The sequence below is a fragment of the Oryctolagus cuniculus genome, chromosome 7 (assembly GCF_051225735.1).
Source record: "Oryctolagus cuniculus isolate XC-2025 breed Fujian yellow rabbit chromosome 7, ASM5122573v1, whole genome shotgun sequence".
NCBI classification, from domain to species: domain Eukaryota; kingdom Metazoa; phylum Chordata; class Mammalia; order Lagomorpha; family Leporidae; genus Oryctolagus; species Oryctolagus cuniculus.
In genome coordinates, this window is record NC_142873.1 from 143,362,325 (window position 1) to 143,376,577 (window position 14,253).

Sequence of the window (14,253 nt, forward strand, 5' to 3'; positions counted from 1 at the left end):
CTCCCTGTCTGTAACTGCCTTTCAATTAAATTTAAAAAACTTGTATGTAAAATACACAACGAATTCCTAAAACTCAGCATTAAAACAACTTTAAAACGGGCAAAAGATCTGAATGGACACCTCAGCAAGAATAGACAAATGGCAGATAACTAGCCGGGGAGCTTAGCAAGTTGCAAACAGACTACAGTGAGATACCACTGTACACATACTGCAATGGCTGACATCCAAAAGACTGACCAGCCAAACGCTGAAAGGGAGGTGGAGCAATGGGATTCCTCATTCCTCATGAGAATATAAAGTATAGTCAAATGGGAAGATGGTTTGCTGCAAAGCTGAACACAGTCACCATCCTGGGGTTGCTTAGTTTTGTTAAGATGCCTCAGACCAGTGTAGCAGTTTATTTGAGCAAAGAAAAAAGTAAGGATAGGCCCAGCACAGTGTGTGGAGCCACTGCTTGGGATGCCCTTACCCCGTATCAGGGTGCCCGTTTGAACCCTGGCCACTTCCTACTTCGGATCTAGACTCCTGGCAGGCAGGCAGTGGCTCAAGCGCTTGGGTGTCTGCCGTCGTGGAAGACCCAGGTGGAGTCTTAACTCCTAGCCTTGACCTGGCCCACACTTAGCTATTGCAGGGTTTTAAGGAGTAAGCCAGCAGGTGAATAACTTGTTCCTCTGTCACTTGACCATTCAAATAAAATGAATCTTTTACAAAGAAAAGTCCAAATAATTGGCAAGCGTGGCTCAGCAGGTTAAGCTGCCGCTTAGGGTGGCCACACTGGGGTGCGTGCTCTAAATTCCAGGTACTTTGCTTCCAATCCAGCTGCCTGCTCATGCAGGCTCAAGTTCTTTAACCTACTGCCCGTATGGGATACTGGTGCTGCAGGCAGAGGTTTAGCCAACTCTGCCACAGCGCCGGCCCCTGAACATACCATTGTTGCACTGGAGTCTTGCTGACCACCTAGTTCTGAGTTCTTGCCGTTATAGCTGAAGAACATGTATTGACAGCAGATGGCTGCACGTAGACATTAAAAACTGAAAAGGGGCGGGCATTGTGGCACAGCAGGGTAAGCTGCCGCCTGCAGCCCCGGCATCCCATAGTAGCACCAGTTTCCAATCTCGGCTGTTCCACTTCCATTCCGGCTCCCTACAAATGTGCCTGGGAGTGCAGCGGAAGATGGTCCAAGTACTTGGGCCCCTGTGGCCACACAGGAGACCCCAATGGAGTTCCTGACTTTGCAGCCAATTGGGGAGTAAACCAGCAGATGGAAGATCTGTCTCCCTTTCTGTTACTCTTTGCCTTTCAAATAAATAAATCTTAAAAATAACACACACACACACACACACACGTTAAGACTGAAAATACAGCACACCAGGGAGATTATAATTATTAGGAAGATTAAAAACAAGAATTTGGGTTTGTATCTTAGGATCCTCATGAAATAAATTAATCAGAATTGAATAATCAAAAATGAGGCTGAGGGCCAGTGTTATGTCCATGTCTGGACATTGGTTCAAGTTTCAGCTGCTTGGCTTCCGATCCAGCTCCCTGCTCATGTGCCTGGGAAAGTAGCAGAACATGGCTTAGGTGCCTCCCGTGTGGGAGACCCAGATGGAGCTCCAGGCTCCTGGTTTCAGCCTGGCCCAGCCCTGACTGTTGTAGCTATTTGAGGAGTAGGCCAGGAGATGGAAGATCCCTCTCTACCTCACCCGCCTTTTCTGTAACTTTGCCTTATGTATGAATGAACGAATGAATTTTTGAATAAAATAAGAACTTCTTTAAGGGCGGAGAGGAGTCAGTGCTATGGTACAGCAGGTTAAAGCCCCAGTCAGGACTTGAACTGGGCACACCCTCATGGGATGCCAGCATCCCGGGTAGTGGCTTAACCCCCTGCGCCACAATGCTGGCCCCTAAAATGCTTTCAAAGTGAGCCAAGGGACCAGCATTGTGAGGGCCGGTATCGTGGTGCAGTGGGTTAAGCTGTTGCCTGCAATGTTGGCATCCCATATCAGAGCCCTGGTTCTAGTCCTGACTGCTTCAGTTCCGATCCAGCTCCCTGCTCATGTGCCTGAGAAAGCAGAAGATGGCTCGAGTTCTTGAGCCCTTGACACTGACATGGGACCCAGATGGAGTTCCCGGCTCCTGGTTTTGGCCTGAACCAACCCATGCCACTGCGGCCATCTGAGGAGTGAACCAGCAGATAGGGCAAAGTGGAGAGATCTTCTCTTTTTTTTTTTTTTTTTTTTTTTTTTTTTTTTTTTTTTTTTTTTGACAGGCAGAGTGGACAGTGAGAGAGACAGAGAGAAAGGTCTTCCTTTTTTCCGTTGGTTCACCCCCCAGTGGCCGCCTTTCAAATAAATCTCTCAAAAATGAAAATGAACAAGATGAGGAATCTTCCTTTTCAGCAAACAGCCTGTAGGGTTGTGTTTTTGGTTTTTTTTTGTTTGTTTGTTTGTTTTTTGCAAACAAGTCTACACAATACTCTGTATTTATCCACATGCAACAAAAAATATTAGCAAGACTTCTCCCTGGTCAGCTGGCAGATCGGCTGCTCCTTACTCGAATTCAGCCTGTTGCAGTTCTACAAAGTGCCCACGATTCAAACAAGCAGCCGCATCAAGCATATTCCTCTAGTTTGCTACTGAGGGGACTAAAGCATCCCTTAGGTCAAAGAAAGCCCCAAGGTTAGCACAATAGATCCAGCACCTCATCAAGTCTCCGTGAAAGTCACCGGGTGTGAAGCTACAGTTACAGCACTGTCCCCTTAAGCAAAGAACCAATAAGGGCGGAAGCCTCGTTGGATGCAGAGTCTCACTGCAACATCCTGGGAAAAGTGTCCACATCTGAGGATGCCATCTGCTTCCGGGAAAACCCTGCTCCGTTTGCCTGGGAGGCCGCTCGCGCTGTGAGACCAAACCTGTGATCCGAGCCTTCGAGGCTTTGGCGCAGTGCAGGTGGTGCGAGAAGACCCTGGGGTGGACCCTGCTGCGGGGACTCAGGAGCCGTCTTTCTCCGATTTCACTTCCAGAAGACCCAGTCTCCAGGGTCTAGGTCGAGAGAGGTCTGGCTGCCGCCGCGTGATGGGCCACGCAGAGCTTCCTTCCCCAGACGAGACTGTCTCCGCACGGTGCGCGCAGGCCCTGCGGCGTTCAGCCCTGTCAGGACCCAGGACCGGTAGGAGGAGATCTGTATTTCTAAGGATGGAGAACTTTCAGTCTTTGAGCCGTTAAAGCTAATGATCGTGGGCCAAGGGAATGCAACTGACAATTTCAAATTCCAAATGCTGTGTCTCCTTTCAGCCTTTCAGAACACCAAGGATCCCAGGGACAGTGGCGGTGCCGCTGTGGGAGCACTGCCCTGTTTACCTTTGGTCATTCCATCATCGGCCCACACCTGAGTCCTGGCCTCTCGCCCTTCTTCCCCAGACAGCGTGTGCATCACCACCCCACCAACTACCAGTCCCTGGGCTCAGTGTGGTCCCCCTGCTAACCACATCCAGCCCCCAGTGGCGTGGCCAGCATCTGTGCAGGCACCTGCATCTCCGTGACACCGCCCCCCCAGCTTCCAGGGGGCATCCAGAGCCAGAAGGTCACGTGAGGCCCGAATGGCTGTCTGGCGGACCTGGGCGCAGCGGGGAGCTTGGGGAGCAAGACTCAGGGGCCCCACGTCAGAGGGGGGCGCTACTTCGAGACCATTGAAAGGCCGAGGGTGCAGGGTTTTTGCAAATCCTGTGGGCAGTGCCCATCTCACTGCTGATTACTTTATAGAGTCCAGTATGAGATGGAGCTGGTCATGCTATGGGCTCCGCAAGGTCAATGACGACGCCAGTGTCCCCTGGCTGTAGCTGGAGACGGAAATCCAGGCTCTCGAGGAGCTGCAGTTCATGAAGAGAACCACCAGGAGGCAGCTCTGGGCTGACCGTGGAGGCAGATGCCCCCAAATCTCAGGACATCAGCAAAACCATGGCAGACTTCTGGACGAGCAGCTGGCCAAGCACTGGTCCTGGCAGATCCCGGAGAGCGCCACGTTGGTCACCTCACAATCTGCCACAGTCAGCACCGCCGAGACGCTCCCGGAGCTGAGGCGGGCATTCCAGTCCTTGGAGATGCACCCGGTGTCCAGGAGGGATCCGAAGGCCACCTTGGAGAATGTCCTGAGGGACTAGGTCCACTAGGCTGTGCAGATGGAGCAGCTCAGCACAGTGCTGCTGCACCTGCAGGCAGAGCTGGCACAGACCTGGGCAGAGGGGCAGTGCCAGACCCAGGAGTCGGAGGCCCTGCTGAACATCAAGGTCAAGGTGGAGGCTGAAATTGCCACGGACCGCCACAGGGTACCCTTCAGGGAGCAGGGGACCAATAAAAGTTCAGAGGCCACTGGATATCAAAAAAAATTTAGATGGGTATCTCTGTTACTGGAGATTTCTCCAGGAATGCCCCATTCAAGTGTCCCCCCCCCCCAATAACATTTCATTTTTATTTACTTATTTATTAGAGAGCCCCTGGCCACTGGCCCACTCACCAAACATCTGCATCCACCACCTTGGCCAAGTCCGTGTCTCCCATGTAGGTGGCCGGAACCCAGCGACCTGAGCAGCCACCACTTCCTCCCGGGGTCTGCACACACAGGAAGCTGGAGGCAGGAGCCAGAGCCAGGACCTGGCATGCGAGCATCCTAACTGTCCTAGCCACCAGGCCAGACACCTGCCCAGGCTCTGGGGATTCTGACCCATGAAATTGGCTGGCGTTCCAGAGGGAGCAGTTCCAGACCCTGTGCCCAGTCCACTTTCTGTCAGATGCAGGCTTCCACCACAAACCCCAAAAAACCCACGGGCGGTCTGCCAGCACTCCGACTTGGTACCCACCGCGAGGCTGCACACTCGCACACAAAGTAGCCCTGGCGGGATGCTCAGGAGGTGGCGCTCTGGAGTCCCTGGGCCTAGGTGCACCCACACTCACCTGTCCCCCAGCCACCTCACCTGGCTGCTGCGCCCAGTGCAGGTGCTTGCTTTGGCCTGAGCCAGCTGAACACCTGAGGGCTCTCTATAGCACCCAGTCCTGTTCCTACTGAACTCAGTTCAGATCAAACTTGCCCAGATACACGCAGCTGACTCAAAACATCAAACGTGGGAATCCACCCACAGCCCAGATGCAGCCAGGACACAGGTCACTCGGGGCCCCTAGAGGTGGCTGGAGTCCCTGCTCCGGAACTTGCCAATTACTCCAGATCTGTTACAAATAAAAGTCCGTAGGGGGCTGGCATCCTGGTGCAATGGATTAAGCAGCCTCCTGCGATGCCAGCATCCCATATCTGAGCACTGGTTCAAGTCCTGGCTACTCCACTGGTAAAGCAGTAGAAGACGGCTCAAGTACTTGGGCCCCTGTCACCCTTCAAGGGAGACCTCGAAGAATTCCTGGCTCCGGCCCGGCCCAGCCCCGGCTGTTGCTGCCGCCTGGGGAATGAACCAGCAGATGAAGATCTCTGTCACTCCCTCCCTCTCCCTGTCCCTCTGCCTTTCAAATAAACTTAAAAATTAATCTTTAAAGAATAACAATTTTTAGACCAATGATAGTAGTTCATTTGAGCGAAAAAAAAAAAAAAAAAAAAAAAAACACGAATCAGGCAGCCCTCAGAACCACAGCAGCCTCTTAGAGCGTCTATAGGAAACAGAAGTGAGGTTCGGAGTCGACTTCATTGGTCAGTTGTTTACAGATCGCGCTGTAACTGACCATGATCAAACAGTATCAGTGCAGACCGTAGCGTTCAGCGCAAGCGCCTAGTCCGAGTCAGCACCTTCCTGGGAAGCCTGCATTGAACAGCATTGGTCCTGGTGAGTTGAAAAAGTCTCCGCGCACATGAATGTTTATAGCAGCGTTATCCACACCGTCACAACTTGGAAGCAGCCCAGATGTCGGTCAACGGATGAGCGGCTAAACCATGACAGACCCGCACAATGAAATGTTACCCAGCAGTAAGAGTGAGCCGTCACCCCCCCACCCCCCCAAAAACAGACGCGGCGGAAACCTCGGTGCACACCGCTCAATGAGAAGCAGCCGGTAGGGAAAAAAAGCTGGATTCCGGCTAGAACATTCTGGAAAAGGCGAGACTAGGCAGACGCTTCGGAGATCGGCGGCTCGGAGGCTTGGCGGGACGCATGGCGCTTCGGAGCCTGGGAGCGGGAGACCGGGCTGCCGCGCGCTGGGGAGCCCCGCGGGCTGCGGGTAGAACAGCGCCCGGGATTAGCTGTCAGTCAGGACAGCTGCCCCGCCCCTCGCAGGTGTTAGCGGCCGGGCGGGGCCGCGGGTGGAGCGCGCACACCTGGGAACTCCGCCCCGCCCGCTCGCTGGAAGCCTAGAAAGTCTCTCGGGTTTTCTTTTTCTGATGTCCGCTGGATTTCTTTTGTTAAAAAGATTTTGTTTGAAAGGTAGAGTTCCCCCAAAAAAACATCTAAACAACTATGTTTTATTGATAAAAATTTAAACAGATACAAAACTGCCGCGAAAGTGTTTTCAAAATGCATTTCTATAAGTAGACATTAGCTCTCCATCAAAGAGCAGTTATCTAGTAGCAAAGATGTATGTCCAGGCCTCCCCCGTGGGTGGCAGGAACCCACTGCTCCCCGCCAAGGTCTGCAGTGACAGGAAGCTGGAGCGGGGACTGGAGCCAGGAATCCAACCCCCGGGGGGGCTGTGGCACACGGTGCGGGTGCCTGAAGCCCTAGGCTAACACCACCTCTGGCTGCTTGTTTTTCTATGGCCCTTGACCTGAGAGTCGTTTTTTCATTTTTAAATGGTTGAAAAAAGGCGAAAGGCTATTTCATACCAGCTGAAAGTTTTGCACAATCTCAGAGTCCACGGTGGGGCCCCGTCACACTCACGGGTCTAGCTGTGGTCTACCCCAGCAGAGCAAGCTACAGAAACAGGACTGAATGCCCGAAAGGCCTAAAACATTTTTTTTAAAGATTTGTTTATTTGAAAGGCAGAGTTACAGAGACAAAAAGAGGGAGAGACGGAGAGAGAGAGAGGTCTTCCATCTGCTGGTTCACTCGCCAGATGTTTGCAACGGCCAGAGTTGGACCAGGTCAAAAACAAGAGCTTCTCCAGGTCTCCCACAGGAGTAGCAGGGGTCCAAGCACTTGGCCCATCTTCCACTGCTTTCCCAGGTGCATTAGCAGGGAGCTGGATTGGAAGTGGAGCAGCCAGGAATCAAACTGGCACCCATATGGGATGACAGTGTTGCAGGTGGCAGCTTAACCCGTTCGGCCATGGCACTGGCCCCGAAAAGTTTAAATATTTATGAGCAGACTTTGTACAGAGAAAGTTTCCCAACTCCCATACTAAATGGCAAACTTAGCCACAGCCTGTATGCACCAAAGGAGGACTGTTTAAAACCCATAAATTAATGGATGATGTGTGCAAAATGAGATGGTGGAGGCTGTGGTCCTTGGCCAATGCTGTTCTCACCTCTGTGATGAACTGTGATGTCCTGTGTAGCCAGGACCTCAATGGAGCAAAGATATTAAAAAGGGATCTGTGGGCTCCCTGATGCCAACTCCAGAGCCACCCTCGTGTCCTGGTGGGAGGGGACTCTTTTTTGGTCTCCGTGGAAACTGGGGGACTTGTGTGGGCCATGGGCGAGATCAAAGCCATCCCAAAGGCCAGGAAGCAGCTGAGCGGTTAGGCCTTGGGCAGAGTCCGGGGAGCTGCCGAGGTGTGTGTGGGGGGGGGATCTTCAGGCTCAATAAAAAGGGTCCAGGCACTTGCCTTCCTCCCACCCCACAAGGAGCCACATGAAGAGGGAGCCCCCGCTAGAAGCCCAGGTGGGGGCAGGCTGAACACTGATGTCGGTACTGCAGAACGCCGAGCCACTGAGCTGCGTCCCCAGGAGGATTCAAAGACAGACCAACGTTGGAAGGAGCTTGTCATCACCAAGCTGCAGCTTCTTAGCAAGAATTAAGCTAAAAGGAATCCCCGCCCACGGTGCAGGAACACCGGTTATCAGAGGCAGTGTCCCAGGATCCACGTGCGGTTGTGTTTGGTTTCACCACTGAAACACGAGGCGGGCAGAAGAGGCCCCAACCCAGCACTGGCACCTCTTGGTCCGGAGGTTCCAGCAAGTGGGCAGCGACAGGCACCCACGCGCACAGGACAGGCTTAGCCCAATCCAGAACCACCCAGACGGCTTTGCGATAGAATGGATGAGCTGTGTACTTGTGTTCACTTGCCAGACAGCAATGGAAGTGGGCAAACTACAGGGACCTGAAACACATGGAAGAACTAAGAAGCGAGACAGGCAGGCGTTGTGGTGCAGCGGGTCAGGCCCTCCTGGGACACCTGCATCCCGTATCGGGGCGCCAGCTTGAGCCCTCCCTGCTAATGCGCCTGAGAGGCAGCAGGTGACGGCTCACCTGGTCAGCTGACCCATGTGGGAGATCTGGTTTTAGTTCTGGGCTCCTGGCTTGGGCCCGGACCAGTCCAGGGTGTTGCAAGCATTTAGAGAATGAATCAGTTGGTGAGCTCTGTCTCGGTCTCTCTGCCTTTCCAATAAATAATAAAAATGATACTAACTCAACTCCAGCCTCCCACAGGGGTGCTGACTCTGGGTCCCAGCTGCTCCACTTCCCATCCAGCTCCCCGCTAATGGACTTGGGAAGTCAGTGGGTGATGGTGGTCCAAGTGCTTGGGCCCCTGCCAATCGTGCAGGAGACCCAGATGGAGTTCTGGGCTCCTAGCTAGCACGTGGCCCAGCCCCCACTGTTGCAGCCACTTGGGGAGTGAACCAGCAGATGGAGAGCTCTCTCTATCTCCCTCCCTGTCACTCTGCCTTTCAAATAAATAAATACATTTTAAAAATTAGAATAGTATATACCTTTGGACAGGAGGAAGAGGTAGCACCTGGCCCGGGGCTCGCGGGCCCTCCTGGGGGCCGGCTGTGACCTGTGTCGTACCTGGCGGGTTTGGGCCGCACTGGGCCTTTGCCTTCCTAGACATTGCTGATTTTCAGCTTTGAGGCAGTTTCCTGAAGGGGTATCATATTCACAAGAAAATATTTTTCCAAAAGGCAAGTGGAGATGTAATCGGATCCCACTGGAATCAAAATTCCTTTTTTCTGTAAGATGAAATATTGATCTTACTGCATACTCTGCAGGCACCCCGGGTGCTTCTCAGAGAGTCTGAAAGAAGCCTGGGCTGGTCCTGAAGAAATGCAAATCAGAGCAGCTCTGCTTTATACCTGGGACCTGTCGGGAAGCCCAGGGCAGGTGGGCTGCGATCTGTGATCGCAACCTTGAGCTGCCACACTGCTGGCACAGAACCCAGAGGATCAGAGGGCGACGTGGCAGGCAGGGGCCAACACTCCCGCTCCTGGGCATCGACCCCAAGGGGACAACTCCAGGGGGAAAGTTTAGAGTCCAGAGGGGTTTATACCGGCGTTCTTTATAGTGGCTCAGAAGATGGAAACCATCCAGGCGGGACACCCACGTGGTCTGCAGTGTAAGCCCCTCCCCCTTCCTGAATCTACTCCCAGCCACAACATCAGTGAGCATGTGTGGGCCACAGAATCACCTGGGGCTGCAGGTAAAGCTGACTCTAGATTCCTTCACTGATTTTTCCAAGTAGGTTTTTTTTTTTTTTTTTTTTTTTTTTTTTTTTTTTTTTTTGACAGGCAGAGTTAGAGAGAGAGAGAAAGGTCTTCCTTCCGTTGGTTCACCCCCCAAATGGCCTCTACGGCTGGCGCACTGCACTGATTCGAAGCCAGGAGCCAGGTGCTTCTCCTGGTCTCCCATGGAGTGCAGGGCCCAAGCACTTGGACCATCCTCCACTGCCTTCCTGGGCCACAGCAGAGAGCTGGACTGGAAGAGGAGCACCGGGACAGAATCCAGCACCCGACCGGGACTAGAACCCGGTGTGCTGGTGCCGCAGGCAGAGGATTAGCCTAGTGAGCCGCAGCATCAGCCTCCAAGTAGGTTTTTAAAGTTTACATTTATTTGCAAGTCAGAGCAGCAGACAGACACACACACCCGATAAAGATCTTCCATTTGCTGGTTCACTCCCCAAATGCCTATAACAGCCAGGGCAGGGCCACCCTGAAGCCAGGAGCCTAGGACTCCAACTGGGTCTACCACATGGGTGACAGAGACCCAAGTTCTTGAGCCAGCACCTGCTGCCTCCCAGGGTGCTCATTGGCAGGAAGTTGGAGCCGGGAACGAGGGAAGCCAGGCCTTCCTTGCACCAGGCAACACGGGATGCGGGTGTCCCAAGAGGCAAGTTAATCACCGCACTGGCCCCCTGCTGTGGCGCCGCCCTCCCGGTCAGCGGTCAGCGGCAGCAGAGGCTCCGCCCAGACCAGGCCCCCAGGCGCCCACCACGGGCAGCGGGCAGCCTCCGCTTGATACAGTGTTCAGCCCCAGGTACTTGGTTTTGGTGACGCGTGTTGAAGACAACTCGTGCCTTTATGCCTTTATCCCCCACTTCCGTGTGCAGAAGGGCTGTCACCCAGGCTTGTCCATTCTGGGGCGGGGTGTCATTTCACCCCAGAGCCTTGGAGCAGCACCTCACGGACAGGGAAGGCAAGGTTTACTGCAGACCTGGCTCACAGACGGTGCTGGTTAGGGAGGGCAGCTCCCACCAGCCTCGGGGCCCCTCCTGCTCCTCCACTGGGGCTGCCTCTTCAGGTCCCCCTCCTGGTCCCCAGAGTTTTGAGCTGGGAGGGAGGGACTCTGGTGAGCCCACGGTCTCTTGTGGGTAGCACGCCCAGCAAAGCTCGTGTGGCGGCAGCGGGCCCGGTCCCCTGCTCGCTGCACTCCCAGCCCTGGAGTGAGGGGAGCAGAGGGGTTTGTAGTGAGAGCTCCCGGAAGCCTCCTTCCCCTTTGCAACGGTGGAATCGTGGTTGCAAACCTGGGCCGGTGTGGGCTGGATGCCAGGCTAGGCACCAGGCTCTGCCAGCTTAGGGGTGCGGGGGCGACAGCAGAAGCCGGGGCAAGCCACCCCGGGCCAGGATTTGGGCTCAGGCTCAGGCAGTCCCGGCGCACGCCTTGCTCTCACTCAGGCGCCTGCGTCTGCGCCTCGGTTTCCTTGCCTAGGTAGGACAGGGATAGCGCTAGTGCTGCCCTCACTGGGCTAATAAGAGAATTACAAGGGACCCCGCTCGAACAGCACCTGGCTCAGGCCAGGTCAATGCGGCTCTACCTCCACCCCACGCGCTGGCGGGGCTAGTCCCAGGGCTTAGCCAAGGCGGTGGGCGGTTTGCAAGGGAGCTCATCCGTGAGGTCCCGGAGATACCGGAGGGGGCCCGAGGCCTAGAGCCGGGGGCACGTGACGGCGGAGAGCCGGGTAGGGCCCACGCCTGTCTGCCCCGTCCGCGCCGCCCTCGGGGCCCAGCCTGGCCGCTAGGGGGCGTCCGGCTTCTCTGAGCACCGCGTGTCTGGCCGGCGCCGCCGCGGGCTTGGGCAGAGGCGGGGGGTACCTGGCCTGGGGGATTCTCAGGAGCGCCGGCCTCTGCTGTCCCACCCCCCAGAGACACGGGGTTCACTGCGGCGGCAGCAGTGTGTGATCCTTCCCCAGGCAGAGGCGCCACGTCCTCGTGGTTCCTGCTGCGGAGACCACCCCCACCCCCCAGCTGTCTCCCACTTCTCTGGGAATAGGTGTAGCCAGGTGACCCAGTTCTGCGCGTTTGGGCCCCCGCCCCATTCTCTCCGGTCGATTTGCAGCCCCAACCTCAGCCTCTCAACCACGAGACAAGGGGCGAGCACACCTGGGCGATGGCAACGCACCCTGACGGGGAGGGCTGGAGAGAGCCCAGACCACCCGACAAGTGAGCTACCCTGCCTTTAAAAAGGTACTCACACAGACAGCACCGCCCCCGCCCCCGCCCCCGCCCCCGCCCCCGCTTCACCCACCCTGGGGAACTCAAGCCAGGTCTTACCGCTCGGGGTGCCCACAGCGGGAGGCCGGGGGCAGGAGCCAGAGTGCGGACCACTCTGATAAGGGAGGCGGCTGCCCCAGCCCCAGCCCCAGCCCCAGCCCCGCCCGCGGGACCCTTCTTAAATTCTGCGCTAGCAACTTAATGATTCCATTTGCTGATACCGAACAAGTATCCTTGAACAAGTATCACTTGAACAAGTGCTTTTGGGGCCAGGTGTGCTCACTGCCCGGGGAGCAGCACCAGGCCAGGTGTGAACCCGGGAACCTCCAGCGGGCTTTGCAGCACTGACAAGCCCCTCCGCCGGGGTGGTCTACGGCACACACAGTTTCCTGTCAGGGTTCCCGCTGGTCGCTGCGAGCTGACTGTAGCCCCTCGGCGGCACTGCGTCTGTGCACCATGGGCCGTGTGCCTCATTTTCAGTGGGGGAGGAAGCATGCAGATATTCTCGAAAATATGCAGTTTTCTCAACTGAGGTTTTTCCTTTTTTTAAAAAAAATTTATTTTATTCATTTGAAAGAGTTACAGAGAGAGGTAGAGCCAGGGAGAGAGAAGTCTTCATTCCATTGGTTCACTCCCCAAATGACGGCCAGAGCTGCACTGATCCAAAGCCAGGAGCCTCCTCCTGGTCTCCCATGCAGGTGCAGGGCCCAAGCACTTGGGCCATCCTCCACTGCCCTCCCGGGCCACAGCAGAGAGCTGGCCTGGAAGAGGGGCAACCGGGACTTGAACCAGCGACCAAATGGGATGTCACAGCACCAGTCCCAGGTTTTTCTTTTCTTTTCTTTTTTTTTTTTTTTTAATAATTATTTATTTGAAAGAGTTACAGAGAGAGAGGGAGAGACCAAGAGAAACCTTCCATCTGCTGATTGATTCACTTCCCCTAGATGGCCAAAACAGTCAGGGCTGGGCCAGGCCGAAGCAGGGAGCCAGGAGCTTCTTCCAGGTCTCCCACATGGGTCCAAGGGTCCCAGAACTTGGCCCATCCTCCACTGCCTTTCCCAGGCCATCCTCAGGGAACTGGATCAGAGTGGAGCAGCGGAGACTCAATTTGGGATACTGGTGTTGCAGGTTGTGACTTTACCTGCTACGCCACAACGCCAGCCCTGGTTGCAATTTTGCTTGCCATGTGGTTCCAGTTGTGAGCATGCCAAGGGGAGGAGGCACAGCAGAGTTCACAGGCACCCTCCAGCCTTCCTTCCTGGGACACACGCAGGCGCTCACGGCTGCACCTGCAGCCAGCAGCCCGATTTGGGGGCCTGGTGAGGACATCACCCACTCACAGGGAGCTGTTACCATCTCCCTGGCTTTGGAGAGGGTCTGCATTTCTAGCTCTGACTCCTTTGGACTTCCTGATCCTGTCTCTCCCTAGTCCACAGCTGATTGGACAGGGAAAGAGCCTTGAGCTGATGACAGAGATGGGTGGAACATCAGAGCTGATCATAGCAGAGTAACATCAGGGAGCCAGCAGCAGCTGAGGTCTATTGGGCACCCCTGGGCAGGGCTCAGGGAGCTCTTGGTGCCCCTCATGTGGGTACCTGGCGTGTTGCCTGATGACTTGGGCTCAGAGAGGTGCAGTCGCCGTGTAGCCTAGAGGGTGGGATTTAGGAGAGGTCAGAGCCTGAGGTCTGCACAGTTCCCTGCTCAGAGAGTTGCAGAAGGCTTTCAGGCACATTGGACATTGGGCTGGGAGGGGCCGGACCACCAGCCAACCAAGGGAAGCTGCAGGAGGCCAACCTGCACCTAGGTGTGAGCACACCTAGCAAGATGCAGCTCCTGCTCCCCACCCCCTTTCTTTTTTCTTTTTTCTTTTTTTTTACAGGCAGAGTGGACAGTGAGAAAGAGAGACAGTGAGAAAAAGAGACAGAGAGAAAGGTCTTCCTTTTGCCATTGGTTCACCCTCCAATGGCCACTGCGGCCAGCGCACCACGCTGATCTGAAGGCAGGAGCCAGGTGCTTCTCCTGGTCTCCCATGGGGTGCAGGGCCCAAGCACTTGGGCCATCCTCCACTGCCTTCCCGGGCCACAGCAGAGAGCTGGCCTGGAAGAGGGGCAACCGGGACAGAATCCGGCGCCCTGACCGGGACTAGAACCCAGTGTGCTGGCGCCGCAAGGCAGAGGATTAGCCTATTGAGCCACAGCGCCGGCTTTCCCCACCCCCTTTCTAAAGAAAGATTTATTTGTTTATTTGAGAGGCAGAGTTACAGACAGAGGGAGGGAGAGACAGAGAGAGAGAGAGGTCTTCCATCTTCTGGTTCACTCCCCAAATGGCGCAACAGCCGGAGCTGAGCCAGTCCGAAGGCAGGAACCAGGAGCTTCCTCCAGGTCTCCCATGTGGGTG

General features: G+C 55.3%; 1 pseudogene; it reads left to right on the plus strand.

Moving 5' to 3' along the window:
- The first annotated feature begins 3,456 nt into the window (after window positions 1–3,456).
- Window positions 3,457–4,556, plus strand: LOC108177739 (keratin, type I cytoskeletal 18-like; annotated as a pseudogene).
- The last annotated feature ends 9,697 nt before the right edge of the window (window positions 4,557–14,253 follow it).